The 11,583-nt window shown below is 42.0% G+C and overlaps 1 long non-coding RNA gene across 1 annotated transcript; it reads right to left on the bottom strand.

Moving 5' to 3' along the window:
* Window positions 1-3,159: 3,159 nt before the first annotated feature.
* On the bottom strand, window positions 3,160-6,064 carry LOC118103544. Its single transcript, XR_004694899.1, has 3 exons — window positions 5,637-6,064; window positions 3,522-3,638; window positions 3,160-3,436 (listed from the first exon to the last, which is right to left on the bottom strand). It is a non-coding gene; the product is annotated as an uncharacterized LOC118103544 (long non-coding RNA).
* Between the last annotated feature and the right edge of the window lie 5,519 nt (window positions 6,065-11,583).

Genomic DNA, 11,583 nt, shown 5'->3' with positions numbered 1-11,583 from the left:
GATATGTGGAGCAGCTTCTAATACGTAGCAGCGTCTCACTCAAGGGCACACGTGGGCCGACGCACAGAGTTCAGCCGACCTCTCTGTAAGGCTGGAAACTACATCTGCTTCACCACGGCCTCTGAAGTCCCTCAGACATTTGTTTTTGATGACATGACACCAGCATTGACTATCTGCTGGAAAAGAGTTTTGAAATCTTGCATCATATGACTCTAGACATAGTAAAAAGGCCATTAGAATAATCAGTTGCATATCCTTATTATACGGTGTAGTGAGTTTAAAGAAACGACTGCAGCGTGCCCTAAGTCGACAGCTCTCCACCTGTCGTGACACCCCGAGGGTCAAATACGGAGCAAGTAATGAACAAGTCGTGTCCTGGCTTGTGCTTTGTGCATCTGTTTCTAAAATGGGATGGAAAAGATAATAGGTAATTGAGTGTGCTCATGTGCTGGAGGGGGTTACGCAGCAGTGGCTTCGGCCTGTGGGGAGTGTGCACAGAATCACTGCTGCTGTGTGTGGCTACCGTGCGGTCCCATCACCTGCAGGGGGCAGTGCAGCTCCAGGAGTCTGCTGGACACTAATAACGTCAACTTGTGACACCAGAGCCGAATGGCATCTTGCAGGATGTTTCCCTTTATTGCCTGTTGACAATAAAGGAACCAAACGCAGCTCAGCAGAGGCTAAATCCACTGTACCCTGCTCAGAGAGGGAGGAAGATTTTAACTAAACTGCACCTACATCTCGTCCTTTAATGAAACCCATGCACCGGCTCATTGTGTAACTAAAGAGGGTGGAAGAGAGGGGGAAAGTTGAAGCGTGCGATCCTGGAGGAGAAGGGAATCTGCAGGGCAGCTGCTAAATGTAGACATTGACTGCTTGAATGTGAAACGCAAGGAGGAAGTGTTACTGAAGTGTTTGTGATAAGGAGACGTTAATTAATTCATCTACAACTCGTCGAAGCTCTGATTTCATGCATTAGGTTTCCTGGTTAACTATCAGTCAGCCATTAGAGCAGACTCTCAATACGAAGTCATTTCTAATTCAGGGCCTAATTACAACTTGGAGTCGTTAGCAGTACAATTAAACAGATTTCATTTCAATCATCGTTTAATTTCAATAATTCTATATATTAAAAGGACTGGACATTTCCTTTGAGGTTTCATCGGTGGTGGGGAATGTACTCAAGAGAAATGAACTCAAGGAAAAGCACCACTTTAACGCTTCTACTTACTAAAAGTTAGTTAGTACTTACTTTTAAGATTAACTAAAGTATTTGCTGAGTTTAATGCAGTACATTGTAAAAGTGTAGTGGAGTAGAGAGTACAGATATTTGCTGATATGTGTACCGGAGTAAATGTGAGAAGTACCGGAAAAATGTGCTTAAGTGGAGTAAAGTAAATGTGGCTTTCAGTCACACCTCATCAGTCAATTGTCCAGTTGTTTTTGATGGTTGCTTTATTTGTTGTCACCTGAGCAAAGTATGAAATTTCGATTACATCACGTCCGTCAGTCTTTGACGTAGCTTGCCACGAGTTTCGAAGTATTTCAACTCTGCAGTTTTAGGTCCAGTCCAAAACTCTCTCTCTTTAATATGCTTTAATACGACAGGAAATCAAAGAGTCAAGTAAATCGCTCCACTGAGGAGGTAATGTTTTCATCGGCGTTTGTTCATTTGTCTGTTTGTTAGCAGCATCACATGAAAACTACTCGACAGATTACTTCGAAACTTGGTGGTATGGCTGTGTGCGAAAAACTCTTTTAAAAAAAACAATCGGACATATTTAGTGGACTGATTTCTGTAAGTTTGTGCAATTTGTTGGAGTTTTATCAAATTTAAGGCGACTATTGTGCCTTGGCGAGGGCGAAGGTATGCGCTTGTCTGAGTGCCATGCTAATCAGCTCACTGACTGACAGAAAACCAATTAATCCTTTAGGTCATTTCGAAAGAAAAAAATACCAAATATGCTTCCAGCTTTTTAAATTTGAAGAAAAATTCAACATCTTCGTGGTTTGGATTAAGAAACTCACCTCAGGGCTGTCGGAGCACATTTCCGGATGTTTCAACGACCGGATGATTCTTTTTTTTGGTCAAATAAATAACTTTGCGCCGAGCGAGATTGAGCTTCCGTCACAAATCAACTTTTAAAAACAATCTCCTTTAACTCCTATCAAGTATTAATGATTCTTCTCACGTGCTTACAGGGATGTTGAAGGAGAATTGGCAGAAGCTGGCGTGTCCCATTTTGTACCAACTAAAAAGTGCTGGCTCATGAGATCCGGGCCTGATTCCACTAAAGCAATGGGCACCTATTGGTTAAGATGAATAGAGTTAATGTAAATGAAGAAACCGCACCGCGAAGCACTCGAGCCGGAGCCGGAGCTATCTAGTGCCCTCATCTGCAAATGCACTTGGCTGTGCTAATGGCGGACTTATTCCAGTGTCACATTATAATATCATTTCTGATCCACCGGCCCCATTGCCCGTTGTAAGTACTCATCTAAAACAATGGAGCAGACGCACTCTGCTGTTAGTCAGCTCATTTCCCGCGTCGTCCTCGCGGCGTTTCGCCATCAGCCACCTGATTGGGACCATAGACTGTATATAATGTGGGACACAATGCGACGGCTTGATTGAGGTCAGCGAAGTAAATACAGCAAAAAGAAAGTGGAGGTTAGCAAATGGCAGGGGGAGATGCAGAGCGGCAGTAAAAAAAAAAGGAGATTAGGGCGGGGGAGGCAATGAGAGATGGGGGCATAAGAAAAGCAGATAAGGGATAATGAGGTGTTCGCGGGAGGAGTGATGGAGAAACGAAAGGAGAATAAAAAAGCTGTAATAATGGGCGAGTGGTATTTGGGGGAGAGATGGAGGAGATAAGGGTGAAAAGGGAACGGGGGGAAGGTTGTTGTGTGTCTGGCCGAGTTCAGCAAAACTCAGCATAATGGGATTGTGAGGAAGCCCGACACAGATGAAGCCTTCGGCGTTTTGAGGGGGAAGACGAGGGAGGCTCGAGGGAACATCAGGGCCAACAGTGAGGCAGCAAGGGAACGAGGGAGGTTACAAGTGATTTTTTACGTCCGACATAGGAAGGTCATGTTTTCATCTCTTTCCGTGAAACTTTGTAAAAGGGTGGGACGTGGTACGAAGATGATCCCATTTACTTTTAGTGTGGATCCAAATAAATACTTTTTCACCTTCTTATAGTTTTCATCTAGTTTTTTGGTTTATTAGTTGGCAGGATTACACAAAAACTATTGGAGGAATTGCAACGAAACTTGTTGGAAGGAAACACTATGGGTCAGGATGAGAACCTGTTCAATGTTGGTGTGGATCTGGATCCAAGATTTGTTTTTTACTTTCTTTAACATTGCGAAATATAATTTTTTTTCAAGTTAAGGGGACTGTTGGGCAGAGGAATGTGTTCGACTGAGGGCAGATCTAGTTCTAACTGTTGTTCTGAGTTTTCTTGGGTTAGAAACAGTGTCGATGATTGCAGACCAACATGAGCCTAAATCCGACTGACACTCTGACAAGTGCTCTTCTGTGCCGGGGCGCAGAACCAGGAACAGGAACCCTCTCCGCACCTGATTGGATGAACACGGCACATGGCGGACTGGCACTGACAGTCTTGCTTCAGGGCCTGTATTCATGAAGAGTGCAAAAAGTGAAAATTTTAGTATTAAGTAAAATATCCTTCACTTTTACTCCCTTAACAAAAATCAATTTAACACTTTTGCTTTTGACTGGAGAGCTCTTAAGTTAAGAGCAGCTTCAGGGGGGTGTTAGTCGGCTGTGGAGCAGAAACAGGGACGAGAATACTGATCCTGAGACATGTTTGGGGGATGACTGTGGAAAATATCAGTGGTCATGATGAAAAATGTAGGTAATGACTTTCTGTACATCTTAATTCAAGTGCTTGACTTCTCTTAATTTAACCAACAGAAAAGCAGAGACACGTTTTGACTCCTCCTACTCTTTAGAGCATCCTCAAGTGTTATTTTTAAGTTTGATAAGATAAAAAGTTGAGGTAATATGTGCCCTAAGTTTTATTATAATAATTTAGGCTGGTCATATACCATGCAAATGACAAAATGTGCTGTTTTAACAAAAGAAACTGAAAAAGTTCCTCCCCGTCAGTCAACCGGTCCAGTTAACTTCCAGCTGATCATTTCCCAGATTAGAATCTCACAGATAAAACCCGAGCTAATGAGATTTCACGTGGCTTCGAGAGGCTGCTGTCAAGATGAGTTTGAGCAGATGCAGGAAAAGAGAAAGAGAGGGGGCCAAACACGAGGCTGGGAGGGCCCTCGGCGTCTTGACAGCAAAATGTCACAAGGAGGACAAAACATTGAGTAAAACACAATATGTATGAGGCTTTTTTTTATAAATGTATTTTTGAGACACTGTATATCATAAGAAGAATGAGGGTGGGATGAAAGGTGGAGAGAGAACGTGCAACAAAGGTTCTTGGTCGGACTCCAGCTGTGATTCAGGAAACACTAGGGCACCGTCTCGATATGCTGTCATACATTTTCTCACAGTATAAAACATCTCCTGCTGAGTCAACTTATTTGAAGGAGCTCAGGTTTGAGATTTGAACTGTTACAGAGGTGGAAATGAAACATGTGATCTCAAGGTCCCCGTGAGATCAATCGACACCCCCCAAAAAAAATATTAAAAGCATCAATATACACATTAACCTTGAGGAGTCCTGAGCTATATTTAAAGGGCTGATATTTACGAGTGTGTGCAATTTGTTAGTTTTGCAGGATTACGCAGAAACTACTGAACCGATTTCCGTGAAATTCTGTGGAGAGGTGGCGAATGTTACAAATAATTTCTTTTGAGTGGATCAGAATAAAGTGGTAGAATGTGCTCTTAGAGTGCCCATCTAGTTTGCTTGCTTGTGTTTTGTTTTGCAAGATTCCACAGAAACTACAGGACGGATTCTGACAAAACATGGTGGAAGGATGTGGTATGGGTCAGGAGAGACCCCACAAAATGTTGATGCGGATCCGTTTCAGGGTCCCAGAATTTCTGTTATTTTCCCCATTTATTTTTGGCTTGCCATTGTTTGGTATCATTTCTTTCAGCACAACATTACCTATAGGACCAGACAATACATTTTTCATATTGACATATTATATTTAACATGTTGGACCCAAAAAATTGATTCGAGGCTAAATCCCCCTTTTTACTCATTCTCTCACATGGTCCTAATGCTAATGATTGTAAAGTAAAAGCAACTGGGCAGATAAGCTCCCCCACTGCATCCCTGTGTTTAATATCGAGGCTCAACAGGCCGTCGATGGCACACAGGTTTAATTAAAGCACAGGTTCGGGTGCGTCAATATGCGCTGGGCCCTGGGAGCAGATAAAGTATAGTGAGAAAAGTGTACGCCCAACGGAGCTGCTGATTGGAGGGGAGGGTTGCAGGTTGCTTACAGGTCGAGGTTCAAGGACGTTAAATCGAGGTGATAAACACTGTCACAGGAGTATATATATGTGTTTGTGTATTTCATGTGTCAGCTGAGGGGTAAATCATATGAAATGCTGAGCGATGAAAAGCGAATTCAGGCTTTCGATCGGCTGAGTAGAGCCTCATGGAGCTGTGAAAAAATACGGAAAAATCACAAACCTGCCATTTTCAAACGCATATATCGGCTGCGTTGTCCTCTCCTGCCCTCTCTTGCTGCTTTTCCCGTGGGTGGTGTGTATTTTCATCACTGTCCCACTTGTCGTTTTAATGTGCGAGCACACACACAACCGAGATTAATAAGAGGAAAAGTGTGATTTTGACACGCACACCCAACACCAGCACACAAGCAGATGAATGTGTTCCCACTGAAAGACTGATCCGAGCTGCGTCGGGCCCGTAATTACTTATTAGCAGACAGCCGAGGACAGGGCGGCCAAAAGAAATCATTAGGGAGCTGTCAGGTAGACGATTCCTAAAACGCTCTAATGTCAAGGCTCTGCGGGCTGAGCTTTGCCGAAGAGCACGCGTGGAACGAGTGACGGGACGGATCAGAGGGAGGATTTGAAAACCAACAATGACAGTGACAGATGTGGAGCCGCGATGCATGATGGGACGTACATGGAAGCAGTCGTGAGTTAGTGCAGATAAAGTTCTTAAAAAGCCCCGAAGCTGCGTTCATTGACTTTTGGGGAGTGACTCCAGCTGGATTATACTTTGAGATATACAGCTTTTTTTTTTTTTCAAGGCTTTTTGATCTTTTTCTGATCCATATTCTGCTCAGTGTTTAATGTGCTCTCTCAGTGTCGGGTTGGCTGAGTCGGAGCCAAGTTTTAAAAAGCTTTTTCCCAAAAAATAAATCCTCAAACAGTTTGTATTTTGTTCTCGCTCTCTATGATTGTCAATGTAGCTACTTGATTTTGTTGATATTGCCCATTTATGTGCACTTGTGTGAAGCACTGAACAGTTAGAAAAGATGACGATGATGAGATATTATTTAGTTTTTTTAATTTAATCTTTATTTAATCAGGCGGTCACAGTGAGATCAAGATTTCTTTTCCAGGAGAGCAAGAATCATTCGCAATCAGCAACAAACAATTAAACACAAGCAACAACAAAACAAAACAATACAAAATAAATCAATGAAACCAGTCACAAGATTAATAAAAAACGTCACAAAGTAAAGATTTTAAAATCTCTGAATTTCTCACTTCCATATGTTTCTGATTTATTCTTATTTTGATTTCTTTTTTCTCTACACCATGTCTTGCTGCTGCAATACATCCTTAAGTAAAGCATGAATAACATAAAGAAATTGATAAATTAACAGATAATATATCTAGACTAAAAATAACAGCACTGCTTTCACCTTGACTAATAATCCATATTAGGTTGTTTTTTTTAAGCTGCAGTTACCGTTTCTGGCCTCTTGGGGGCAGCAGAACCTGCTCCCAACACAACACTGACATGTAATCAATCACCTGCTGAAGTTGACATGTGGCTGACATGTTGTTGACATGAGCAGGAAACAAGGAGGAACATGACCCCTGTGTCCCACCATCTGCTGAGTGTAAGTCTGACATACAGATATTATATTTGCTAGCTCTACTAACTCATGAGGTGAGATATCAGGTGTTGTGCTACATCCACTAGCTGGTGGCTAACTGTGTCTGTGAGGTGTTTGCTGCTGCCTTGCTCACATTGGGCTTATATGACGGGTTTTAAACTACAAAACAGCTGTTACGTTGATAAGTGAGAATGGAGCAAAAAATAGTGAAAGTTCAAGACTGTAAAACCAATAACAACGAGCTAACAGATGCTAAAAATGCTCTGCAGAGCTCAGGGCTGCTGCAGGAATAGGTTTTAATTCTGTGGGAAATCCTCATATATGCAAGGTATTCTATAGCATGTGTTAGCTCCTCCAAAGTCACACACATCCCCAGTGTTCTTCACTCGGACAGTTAATTCAAGCCAGAGCAGGAAATCATTACTTTGCATGATGAATGCGCGTGGGGGGGGGGGGTGGACGACTCTGCTGCTGGGAGCAAATGAAGGCAGAGAATTACAGTTTAATCAAAGCAACAAGGCAAAGCAGAGAATACACACGAGGCCCAACGTGGGAAGGTGCAGCTCTCGTGTTCGTCGGCGGAGGAGGTGATTGCTCCCTCGGGGGCAAATCAGACACAGGGGGCAGTTTCAGAGGGACCCTTTCTATATTGATACAGATCAATTGGGATGGTGTGGTTGGTAAACATCTCAACATGGAGCCTGTGACCCCCCCCCCCATGTTTAAATCTGAACTGCAAACTGTTACTTGAGCCACAAGTGTAGCAATTATGGCAATATGGGGCTATTGTGAAGTGAAGGACATCTGACAAGATGCATTAAAGATGTGCTTTTCATCTCTGGCTTTCCAAGCTCTCTCTCACACACACTCACACACAAACACTGGGCCACTTCAAGGTCTCGGAAAATTAGATTTATTTACAGCAGCAGAAACAAGGTCGTTAAAAAAGTAGGAGAAGTAGAAGTGGTCGCGGCGGGAAGAAGAAAAGAAATTGTATCTCGGGCGGTAAAACCTGTTCAGCTTGGTAAAGTCCTGGCTTCTTTGTTGGATGAGTCACGACCTTCACAGAGAGAGTGAAGAGACAAAGGCTGATATTTATTAGCCTTGTTATCTGGAACTGTAGAAGGTAAACAGTGAAGAACGCTAATCTGTGTAATATAAGTCTGAATTACAGTTTGATGTTATTATCACTCAATTCCCTCAAAATTTCTTTAATTTCCACCGACTGTTCATATCTGAAAACTTCATTATAGGACGATTAACCTAATTAATGTTTTGATAAAGCAGTGAGTTATAATGTCTCTTAAATCTATATCAACATTTTGAATTAATCATACAACAATCATCATAGCTCAGTTTTTTCTCATTTTCTTGTTTGCATATAAATAATACAACTTTTAAAAACACATTAGGTGTACACATTGAAGTAAACAAGGAGACGTAGGAACCTGAGAGTTATGAGGACGTGTCCGAAAACCTTAAGCAAAGATGAGTAGCACGACATTAAATCAAATTCATACGGGATTGAAAGCTAAACCTCACTGCGTATATACATCTATAGTATGATATTGTTTGTCAATAGAGCCAATAGAAGCACAGGCGGCTGTAAACATGCTAGCACGATGTTATTTTGAATACCCCGCCTCTCTCCTTTATCGGACCCTGTGTTCACTGAAGATGATAATGTCGTTTCACATGATGTCTTTACAAACCAAAGTGCAATGTGTGACGACTGAAACGCTGCTAATAATTAAATACTTTATATTTACATCTCTTTCATGTTTGGAAGGAGAGGGTGAGGCTGCAACATGACAATTCACCACTAGATGTCACTAGATTCTACACACTGAACCTTTAAAGCAACATATTTGGGTGAGTCCAGCATAAGAAACAAAAGAACAACATTCGACATTGAAAGATCAATGCACACAACCTCATGTAGATATCAAACTTTATTCAAATCAATGATGGTCCCTAACTATGCCTGACTGAAAAGATCATAAATGTTCCCCGATGTTGTGGGATCACGTTTTAGTGGACAATCCACAAAGCTGAACAGTCCAGTTGTAAAGTTATATCGCAGGGCCAGTTGTGAAATGAGCAAATCAAAAGTAATTTGTGAGCAGACCGTGTTGTAGAAAGGAGCGGGTGAGGGGAGAGGTGGAAATCATCGCCTGGGGAGAAGCAGAGAAGTCTGCGGTGAGGCTCGGGCGGTGGTGTGTGTTGTTGTTTGTTCCTCGGGATGTGTAGGAACCTGGTGCTGTGTGGGTAGAAAGCTCAACCCATCACAGGGTCTGCTGATCCAGGAATCTGACACTTGCACTTAATCACAGATCTTGCAGGTAGAAGATTTTTTATATCACTTGAAGGCTCCAAGAACGTATTCAGGGGTATCATTTTGTAGTTGTTGGGATCATCTCATAACAATTCAGCCCCAGAGGAGTCTTTAATCAGACTTTGCCAGCTCCATCAGTTTAAATTTCACACTGTGCCAGAGCTGGAAGTCATCTAAGGAGGTAAATGTTATCTGGAAAGTGTCCTCTAATCAACTAAGCCTGCAACTGTTGCTATGCCGATCAAGTTTATCAAGGTTTTTCCACAGCACAAACACAGTTTACAGTGATAACAGCGGCAGATTTAACAATAAGAACTCATTGTGGTTTCAGAAACAAGTGCTCGATTTCAGGGAGGACACAAAAGCAGGCTTTTTAATCCTCGCCAGCCGCTTGTGGGTTTCTTCGGATGAAGAAACAAACGTCACTAACTGATTCTACTGATTTAACAAAGTCAGGTCACTGTTATTGAAGGTGAATTAAGAGGTAGTTAGTTCAAATTAAGAGTTTTAAAAAGAATTGGCTTAATTCAAACACAATCAAGCTAAAGTAAGATTTATTATTTACCGTTTTTGTTATTTGATTTATTTACTGATTTATTATTTACTCTACTTTCCGCCTCAGGTCTCGCTCTGCTATCTGTAATTTAAAATCTAATTTAAAGTGCTAGCTTTTTAATCTTGCTTTTTAGTCATGCCTATCTATATTTCACTTTATCTTTGTTGTTTTTTTAAACTTACTTTATATGCATTTTATGGTGTTTATCTTTTTAATTCATCTTGAATTCACATTTACTGTGTTTTTCTTCTGCATCTCTAACATTGTTCATCTTATCTTTCATCCATGCTCGTGTTGTCTCCCTTTGCCACGATTGTCAAGCACTTTGGCTCAACTCGGGTTGTTTTTAATGTGCTATATGAACAAATATGACTTGACTTTTAATGGCATATTCAGTCATGGCTGCAAACACAAATGTGATGAGGAAGGATAAGAGCACATTATTTAATTCAAAACATGATGCAGATTGTCTTGTTTTCCAGAACTGGGTAGAGCGGATTGTCTGCAAATGTGCGTTTCTGTTGTCGTGTCATTGAGTGTATCTAGGTGTGTGTTGGGGGTGTGCGCACACGGCAGATATGTGGCAAATATCAACCTCAGATCAGACCCAGTCGGACCTCAGGGATGGCATTTGCTGTCATTTTGTTTGAGCCGAGTTGTTATCTGGCAATGTCCCTTTAGAAGGTTATCTTCCTGCACAAAGACTCGACTCATTAAATTCATCTGGCGGACACCAACTGTTACAGATGCGCGCAACAGCCCTCGCTTCCAATTGTGCGGCTGGAATTAGCAGATCCTCAGATCACGAGACAAAGTAAATTTATTCAGACTAAAATAAAGGAGGGAAAAAATGACGCTTTCAGATCTTTGCTGTGCAGGTGCCGAACACTTTGTCCCTTGAGTTGCCGGTTATTAAAGAAGTTTGGAGGCGCTGGGATTTTAAGTATCTCCCATGCATCACATCATGTTCGTTAAAGGAAATTGGACAGGTGCAAAGATGATTTTTGCTTTTGTTGCTGCTGGAACATGGAATTTCATATTTTTCGGGGAGATGACAAATTAAGATGGAACCACCGCGGTAGAACAAACAGAGATTTTACATGTACGCTTGTACCAGGCAGAGACAAATTAAAGAGGCAGGCTTTTTATTCATTCAGCGAGTGGCCTTGAAGGGAATAGTTGACATTTTGAGAGTGGCAGCGATCTTCTCATCTATGTCTCAGCTAAAAAGGCACTCGACTCCTTTCTTATGAATAGCTATTCTCAGAGGTTAGCAGCCCAAGTGTAGCAAGAACACAAACAAGCTCGCCCTTTGCTTGTTTGTGTATATGTATTGATCTGAAACTCCTATTTACCTCTCACATAGCACAGGCCCTTGTGCCTTTTAGTATAACCGCTGCTGTGATTTATTTACTTGCCATGAGTCCACCCATACTTACCACTCGTGGGATGCCTTGTCATCCCCCTCATTTGGAATTAAACAGCCAGGAGCGGCTGAGCCTTGGCTCCTTCCGCTATCTCTCTTTAACGCCGCCGCAGTCCATCATCCGCTCACTCCTGGCCACGCCGCTTTGAAGTTCATAAACTGTGAAGCAAAGGGTGGCTGATCTGATGGTCAATGCAGCCGAGGCAGAAAGGACCCGGTCAATAA

This window comes from Hippoglossus stenolepis, chromosome 24 (genome assembly GCF_022539355.2).
Source record: "Hippoglossus stenolepis isolate QCI-W04-F060 chromosome 24, HSTE1.2, whole genome shotgun sequence".
In the NCBI taxonomy this organism is placed as follows: Eukaryota; Metazoa; Chordata; class Actinopteri; order Pleuronectiformes; family Pleuronectidae; genus Hippoglossus; species Hippoglossus stenolepis.
This window is presented reverse-complemented; position numbering and strand designations above follow the sequence as displayed.